The sequence below is a fragment of the Pundamilia nyererei genome, unplaced genomic scaffold, assembly GCF_000239375.1.
Source record: "Pundamilia nyererei isolate P.nyererei 1_Seehausen unplaced genomic scaffold, PunNye1.0 scaffold00032, whole genome shotgun sequence".
NCBI lineage: Eukaryota > Metazoa > Chordata > Actinopteri > Cichliformes > Cichlidae > Pundamilia > Pundamilia nyererei.
Genome location: NW_005187433.1, coordinates 2,120,787 through 2,130,001, shown reverse-complemented (window position 1 = coordinate 2,130,001; position 9,215 = coordinate 2,120,787). Strand labels below are relative to the sequence as shown.

General features: G+C 39.9%; 1 protein-coding gene across 4 annotated transcripts in view; it reads left to right on the top strand.

Annotated features, from left to right (window-relative positions):
- Positions 1–4,316: 4,316 nt before the first annotated feature.
- plppr1 (phospholipid phosphatase related 1) overlaps positions 4,317–9,215 on the top strand; it is a 68,574-nt gene continuing 63,675 nt past the window's right edge. For 3 of the 4 annotated variants that reach the window (XM_005729233.2, XM_005729234.2, XM_005729231.2), the window contains exon 1: positions 4,902–5,109. The gene's annotated coding sequence lies outside the window, so the exon portion shown is untranslated. Of the gene's footprint in view, positions 4,381–4,901; positions 5,110–9,215 lie in introns of those variants that run through there. The other variant, XM_005729232.2, reaches the window with a different exon arrangement.

Below are 9,215 nucleotides of genomic sequence, written 5' to 3'. Positions count from 1 at the left end.
CCTGTGTGCTCTGACCACACCGGGCTGTTTTGTTTGACTGTTTGAATAACTCTCAGTTGACCTCTCTCTTGTAAACCAGTTTTCCCAGCTGACTGACTCTGACTCTTGTAAATTTAGTGCAGCAAAACTGGACATGCTGGAACATCTGGCCTAAAGAATCATACTGGTTCAAATACAGTATTTCGTTTTTTAAATTCTGCGTTTATTGAAGTTCTATCAGTAGCAATTAAATGTTTAATCCACCCAGTTCAGTATATTATAGGACTCAAACAAATAAATGCTTCATCATGCCAAATTCAGTAGCATATTAACCAGCTATATACAACATTTACAATCAGGATGTGTCCTGCAAAGCAGCCAGTAGTAACAGCACATTTATTTTAATGAGGAAACACCAAATTTTTTGTACAAGTGTCAACAAAATATTAGTAAACAAAACACAATCTGATTAATCTGAGACATTCCAGCAAGAGGAACTTGAAAACTATCACAACATATTCCCTCCTGATGGGCTATAGATATACACTCACCAGCTGCTATATTTGGAACATCTTGCTAGTACCGAGTCGGACATGCTTTTTTCTTCAGAACTGCTTTAACTCTTCATGGCAGAGATTCAACAAAGTGGTGGAAATGTTCCTCACAGATTTTGTTCCATATTGACTGATATGATGTGATAGCATCACACAGTTGTTTGCTATGAATGTGAATCTCATTTTCAACCACATCCCAAAAGTGCTCTATTGGATTGAGATCTGGTGACTGTGAAGGTGATTTGACTACAAAAAACTCATTATCATGTTTAACAAAACAATTTGAGATGGTTCGAACTTTGTGACATGGCATGTTATCCTGCTGAAGTCAGCCATCAGAAGATGGGTACATTGTGGTGATAAAGGGATGGTGTTTAAGATATGCACAGTTGGTACAAACCAAACTAAGCTAATGCTAAAGAAATATTGCCCCTACCATCACACCACCACCACCTGAGCCTTAAAGACAAGGCAGGATGGATTGATATTTTCATATAGTGTACAATTCTGACTTTACCATTCGAATGTTGCTGCAGCAGATTAGACTTATTAGACCAGGCAACCCTTTTTCATTTTTCTATCATCCAATTTTGGTGAGCCTGAGTGAATTGAAGCCTCAGTTTCCTGTTCTTAGCTGACAGGAGCCACACCTGGTGTCCTCTTCTGCCGCTGTAGCTGATAAGCTTAAAGGTGTGACGGGGTATGCATCCAAAGATGTCCTTCTGCACACATACCTTTTCCTCTGATCTCTGGCATCAACATGGCATTTTCACTCAGATAACTGCTACACACTGGATATTTTCTCTTTTTTAGTGCACTCTCCCTGGAGTAAACAAAGCAGAACATAACAAATCACTAGGTTCTGAAATACTCGGACCAGCCTTTCTGGAACCTTCACCCACGTCACATTCAGAGTCACTTAAATCACCATTATTTGCATTATTATTTAAATCTTGGCAGATTGCCTTGACTATGCTTACATGCCTAAATGCACTGAATTCCTGTCATATAACGAGTATTAACAAGCAGCTGAAAAAGAGACCTAACAAAGCGGCTGGTTAGTATAAACATGAATTTCAGTCTGACTAACAGGTTACAGTATTTTAGAAGTACCACAAACATGCCTGACACTAAAAAGTAAAATGTTGCTAGACAATATTCTTTTGATGAAGTTCTGGAGACCAAATGGCACGTGTTAACCCAGGAGTCTTTACAAGTCCATCCAGCTGTGCATTCCTATGCAGCTGTCCCATGGTATATCATCATCACATGAGAAAAAGCAGAAGCAAATGGAAAGTATTTACTGTAAATGCATTTACTAATATCATTTCATGCTGCTGTTAGTTTTGAGGCTTTTCTTTACTGAGTCTGTTTTTGTTTTTTTTTTCATTTTGGATCATTCCTAATTATCTTTGCATTCTTTCAAAAGAAATGTGACTACATCTGGGTTCTTTTTAAATAACACATTATTTAAGAAAGGGAATTTTTTCCCTTTTTGCAAGCTAAATTACTGACATTTAATTTGTTTGTGACAGGTCCAACATTTTGAACTTGAAGTTCTCTACTACTTGTATAACATACAAATAACTTACAAATCTAATTTAATACCTCATCTAGCATATTAGCTCATGGATGTGCAGTCCCGTACTTAAAACTATGACCCATGTTTTGTTTTTAAATTTTTTTTAAATTATTGTTATTGTTTATGCTTCAGATAATGTGTTAACTTGTACCTAAAACCATTCAGTACCAATCACGATTGTCTTCCTCTAGGCTATCACTGCCCCCATTTAGTACCAAAAATTAGATACAAATCCATCCATAACATTTTGCATCCCCTTTGCTAATCAACTTGTGCTGTTTGGACATTTCTTGATTTTTACTGTAATATCAGGTCTTATACCTGTATTTACATGCTCAGCTTGGTAGGTGTGACCTAAAGCTACTAAGAAAGAAGCGGAGGAGTGAAAGAACTGGACTCAAAATGCACAGGACAGGAAGATGGGGAGCCTGAGCATGGAGTGTAATGTAGCATGCTCGCTGAATCTAGATCACTGAACACACCAGTGTTTCTTGTAGCAGTGATGAATACTGTGATTTGGCTTAAATGCATCCGTCCCAGTTATGGTAGCAGTGCTTTCACAGTGCTAATGCTACAAGTTACTGGGTTGGAGAGGTGGGTATTTAGTCTATCCTTTGAGACAAGATAAATTATTCAATAAGCTACACTTTGGGGAAAAAAACATGGATAAGAAGTAGAAATGGTCTTCCCTCGGGAAGGGAAACCAGAAAATTCACACAAGATTCAACCATGATGTAATAGCGCTATCAAAATGAACTGTGGTTCTATCCAGCAATGTGTTTTATTCTAATTAGTCATAGAAGTAAAATCTTAGCCCAAACCCTCCCTAGCATAACCATGCCCCTGTACTGAGGAAGTGATCATGTATGTATGAGTATGCGTAATACAAAAAGGGACAACGCTTTAACAATTGCCCTTGGCAATTAATTAAGCATAAAACCCTTCAGAATGCTTCTTATTATCAGAATATTTCTTTGGTATATCACTGGGTTTATTATACTTCAGAAAGAATTTCGCCTCTGGAAATTGAGGCATGTCCTAAAATTGAACTCTTCGATATAAATTTCACAGCTATTTTAAAAACTGGTGATCGGTGACTAGACAACTGAGAAAATGAGCCTTATGAATCAATGGAAAAAGAGCTGTGACATTTACTATGGTTTCAGAAATTACACATTTATCTAGTGGCAACTGTTGGATAAATATAACCATAACCATAAAAATAACAGCTACATGCATTCGCAGCAAGAAAGTGCTTCAGTAAAATCAGCTCAAAATCAAAACGCAACTATATGCAAATACCCCCCACCCCATACTATATTACCTGTGTTTAAAGAAATAGACCAAAAATGAATAGAACAGGAAGATGGGGACCCCAGCATGGACTGTTGAACTAAATTTGTTCAACCGTGTTAAAATACAAGGTAGAAAAGATCTCTGGGCATGAAACGTTTGAAAAAGTGGGATCCTGTACCTTTGTCCTTCTAACAGATTCACCATCGAGAGGGTGCAATATGTCACTGAGGATCTCTCAAACCTCAAACTCACAAAGTTGTGTTCTACTGTCCTGTCGCTCATCTGCACTCATACTGGCCATATGTGCAGTTTTATTGAATTTGTATTAAACAGACACTTAAAAACATTGGCCACACTACAAAAAGTAGAAAAAATCCTTCACAAATAAGCAATCAAAAACTACCAGTGTGCTTCTATACACATCAAACTGTCTCCCAATTATTTGTACTCATTCAAAACCCCAACACAGCCACTGCTAACAGTGACCTGTCTAAAACTAGAATAACACCAGGTAACAAATCTATTCAGATAGGCACATTATGTCATTAAGAAAATTACTATTAAAAACATTAGATAAGATTGTACAGAAAAGGAATGGGGCCACCCATATGCGCTGAATGAACTCTTCAGAAATTGTAACCTGTAATTTGACGTTAATCCCAGAATTGTCACTTTTTTTCAGAATTCTGTAATATTTATAATTTTCCCCTTGAAATCCTGAATATAAAAAAAGTCTCAAAACTAAAGGAAAAAAGTTAGAATTAGGCGTTAGCCCTACATGGTTTAGAGTAAGAGCACTCCCCTTTGAATGGGGCTGAAAAATCCAGAAGCATAGCTACTTCAAGGATTGACGCTATTGGATAAACTCGGTTTCTGTGGAGGCGGGTCTAACACCAACGAGGAAGTAAAGTGTGCCTATACTGCTTCTGGAGGAGCTCCACATCTGATGCGTACAGGCAACATGGAGAGGTGTGTGACATGATTTGCATAGAAAACTTTTTGAAAGTGCCCTTTTAAAGGCGCTGTTAGTAATTTCAGGCATATATAAATTATCACATATTTGGAATTAACGTGTGTACATTTCATCGTCAAATCCACCTGTGTCGACATCTCTGTGATATAAGCAAAAATGAATCTGAATTACCTACAGTATCGCAAAAATCGTGTTTGTTTGTTTTTTACCAAACACGAGCGCCGGCATGAATCTTCAGAATTCAATCAGCAGCACCCACATCTCAGAAACCATCCACCTGTGAACGTGTGGAGCTCCATGAATATATTAAGCAGACCTGAACAGACATCATGCTGTCTTTCTGAGACAAGGTGAATAAATCCAGGATTTTTTTCCCCTTAACCTGGAGGTCTACAGGGCAGGGTGGCTGGATAAAAGTGGGCTACACAGCCTACTTGATTGTAACACAAGGGTCCCTACACAGAATTAAATACGCTCCATTGGAGATGAGTACGCGTCTTGTCCCCGCCCCCCGAAAAGGCACAGCATCCATCCTCATGGGCTCACACGCTGCGTGATCCACATCACAAACCGAGAGCGGACGCTTTGCCCAGCCGATGGAGTAGTAGTAGCGGTAGTAGCGTGGGTGCAGTTCACGGCTTCCCCCTTTCCCCCCCACCCACATTCTTCACCTTCTTCTTTAATGGAGTCACATTTTATGTGGAATATTTCTCCATCTCATCGCGGTAAGTGTTTGCGTTGCCCGCAGATGCTGTGGGGAAGAAATGAGAGGAAACGGGACTGTGCAGCTATTGTCTGTTGCTGGGGCAAGTTCGGACCTTAATCAAGTCAAAGCGCTGGAGTCCTCTTCAGTGAAAAAGGCTTTCTGTGTGGGTTCAGTGAGAATGCGTGGAAAATAATGGCTTTAAAGCTCGCACAGAATCGATATCGGTATTTAGACACCTGTCTCTGCCAGCAGCAACAGTGACCTCCCTGTGGCGCTTTACGCTCACACAAATATGATTTTTATTTTGTTTTTGGCGATTATTTTCATCTGCTTCTGTATTGTGTATCCGTTAACAACAAGCGGAGGTTTGTGCAAATGTGTCGCCTCTGTTGCTGAGCAAAATTGTGTTTTCGGTCCAGCTAAAAAATAAAAAAATAAAAAATTGGCCCATCTCCCCGCCCCCCCCCAAATCGGAGACTGCCTAGTCCACAGCCCTCCCAGACACGCACGGCGCAGTAGATGCCTTTCTGATGAATGACTGAAATCCCGTGGTTGGTAGAAGATGTGTGATGGTGTATAGGGGGTAATCAGCGTGTGTGTGTCCGCAGGTATCGTTTCTCTCTTATTCTGAAATGGATGTATAGCCTCGGCCTCAGATTCAGAAAGAATTGTGTACAACAATACTTAGATTAACCTATTTTTCTAAAGTGATGACATAGTAAGAATGCAAACGTTTATGGGGTAAGGCGTGTTTAACCCTTATACATTTGTAAGCGTTTATCTACTGTCCTTTTTTAAGCTTTTTTTTGTTTCATTGGGTCAAAATGCTCGAGGATTGTTTTTTAATATGAGGTGTGTAAAGTATTGTGATCAATTAATACAAAGTATTAAAAAATCTGGTGTCATTAACTATAAAATGATACATTTCCCAGCTCAGGAGCACAGTCGGTAAATAGTGCCCAGGTGCTTAGAAGTCATTTCTTTCCTCATATGCTGTTGAAGAAGTGCTGTTTGTGTGAGTCGTGCACATTAATTGCATTTGCTGTCTGCTTCCATTTCTAGTAATGGGCAAATATTGTCTTTACAGAAGTTGTATGCATGTTGCCATGTGTGTTAAATCTTCCACGTGTCTCTTGGCTGAACACTTGGAATAAGATGGGATAACGTGACCCGCCCAGTGAGGCAGATTTCTAGTTAGTATTTGTAGCTGGAACCTGTGAATTTCTCTGCCTTCCTCTTTGTGTGTGCGTGTCTGTATTTTACAGGTGTATTCATGCTCGTCCTTGTTGCATAGTGAGGATTTATATCATGCAGCAGACAGATGGCATGTGGCTGGGCATCAGGGGAGCATTTCTTTGGCTTTCAGCAGAATACAGGACTCCTCTTGGCACATGCAATTCCTTATTGGCACAAGTATGCATTTACATGAGTGTGTCGATATATCACACTACGTAGTACATGTAAACATCGCCTGCACTCAGGAAGGCTTGTGTAGGAGGTCTCACTCTACACAGCAAAGGCCATAGTTTTGGGTTTGTGTGTGTCTGTGTGTGTGTTTTGTCTTTCCATGAAATGTAGTAATATGACAGGCTGAGGTCACAATGACGTCATATGCCTGGCAATGACATACTGTAACTATACTTCATGACTACTGGGTCATGAAGTTGAAACCTCATTAGGGTGTGTGGTTGCTCTCATAAAAATGTGCAGTTAAGGTCACATTTCTTTATTGATATGATCATTTTAGTTTTAACAGCACAGTGACACTTTCTGTGGGCCTCTGCAGTTAACATATTCAGCATATACTAGCACCATTTACGTTAACGATTTGTCCCATTTTTCTTTAACATTGTTCTTAGATTTAAAGAAAAAAACAGCAGTGAGTATTACACCGAGCTATTTATAGACTTTTATATGGTTTACTCTTGGCTATATACATTGCAGGATGCACTGCAGTCCTCCTTGAACCTTATAATAAAAATGCACTTGTCAAGACTTTGCAATTATTTGCCACTTCATTAGGTACAGCTTTCCAGTACTTGCCTTAAGAGCTGCCTTAGTTCTTTGTGGACAGATTTCATGAGATGGTGGAAACATTCCTTTGAGATTTTGGTCTGTACTGATGTGATAGCATCACAGAGTTGCTGCAGATTTGTTTGCTGCACATCCATAATATGAATCTCCTGTTCCACCACATCTCAAAGGTGCTCCGTTGGATTGAGATCTTTCTTTTTCCTAGCTGTGAGGACAGGCACGCAGTGTGGTCTTCTGCTCCCTATCTGCTGTGCATTCAGAGAGGCTCTTCTGCATCTGATAGGAAGGCAACGGGAAGTTGCCTTCCTATCAGCTCAAAGCAGACTGGGCATTCTCCTCTGAACACTGGCATCAACAAGAGAGAACTGTGGCTTACTGGCTATACATTTTCTCTTTTTTGGACCATGCTCTGTAAATAGAGATCATTGTGAGGGAAAATCCCTGTTCTGAGATTCTTAGACCAGCCGGTCTGGCAGGATCAGCCATGCTGTGTTTAAAGTCACTTAAATTGTCTTTCTTCCCCATTACGATGCAGATTTTCAGCAGGTCACCTTGCACATGTCTACATGACCAAATGCACTGAGTTGTTGCCATGCTATTGGTCGATATATTAGAGATGTTTGCTTTAACAAACAGTTGAACAGGTGCACCTAACAAAGTAGTGATTGAGATATACTAGCAGGGAAGCACTGCATCCCTGCTTCTGCATGACCCAAGACTCTATAGCTAAAATGTGCTTGTCTTATCATCCTTAATCTCCAGATGAAATACTCAGAGATCTGCCTGGAGCAGAGTAAAGCATCTCGTGAGATTTCTGAAAATTAAATTATGCTCTAGTGCATCATTTCGTCCTCACATAAGTAAGTGATAAATCAAAATAAAAATGTGAAATTCAATATACATCCTTACCCGTGAGCTGTCTCAGCAACACTGGATATCTAAGTTAACACGTTTGCCTCTTTTATTCCTTTTTATGAAGTCATGTAAATTCAGGCTGAACTTGAATAAAGTTGTATTTTTACTGCTCTTTGTGGAAACAAATACACTAAGCTCTAATACGGCACTTAATAAATATAGTGTCAGCGTGACAGGCTTCATGTGGTCCTAATGTGTTATAAATAGAAATAATTGCAAGGAAACTCCAGCAAATGACCTGTTTAAAAAAGAAATGCAGAAATAAAAATCAGTAATGCAGTGAAGCTGCTGAAACCGGTGACCTCTGAACTCATGTCTGATATCCAGCACCACTTTTACTCCCACACTAGAGACTCATTATTGATCACATGCAGTCACACACACACACATGTATACATGCAGGCTGCCTCACACACATACTCATCCTGAGCTTTGCTGTCTGCTCTTTGATTACCACTACATGTGGGGGCTGGTGTTATTAGTGCTGTGAGGGTATTTTCATTGGGCAGTATATCTGTCACTGTGATGTCTCTGGGGAATGAGTTGCCCCAAGGGTGAGATAAGGTCTGCTGCTGGAGTTGAGAGTGCTTTCCCATATCTAAGAAGACTGATATGTGCAGCTGATAAGGTTTTGAGCTGGACAAGGTGTGCATTTGTGAGAATTTCCACTTCCAGCACAGCCAGATCAAAAATGAGCTTGTCTTTAAACTTCTGGCTCCTTAGCACAGTGTTAGCGTGATTATCGAACTACATCGATGTGCAGCTTATTTTTCTGTTGCATTCACAGGCATCACATGTTGTCTCCCGGGCATCTCTCACCTCAGTCGTGTGGATCATGTCCTGCTGTGTGCTATGTGTAAGGAAGGAAAGCAGTGAAAAATATCTCGACCCCATTCTCCTTAAACTGTCGTTCATGCATGAAAGCAGCTTCAGTGAGGGATAGTTAGCAATAACGCTGGCAATACTACATGAATATTTCCCCTTGTTTTGCCACAAGCTAGACAGTTCAATTCAATTCAATTCAATTCAATTTTATTTATATAGCGCCAAATCACAACATAAGTCGCCTCAAGGCGCTTCATAGATACAGAGAAAAAAAACCCAACAATCATATGACCCCCTATGAGCAAGCACTTTGGCAACAGTGGGAAGGAAAAACTCCCTTTTAACAGGAAG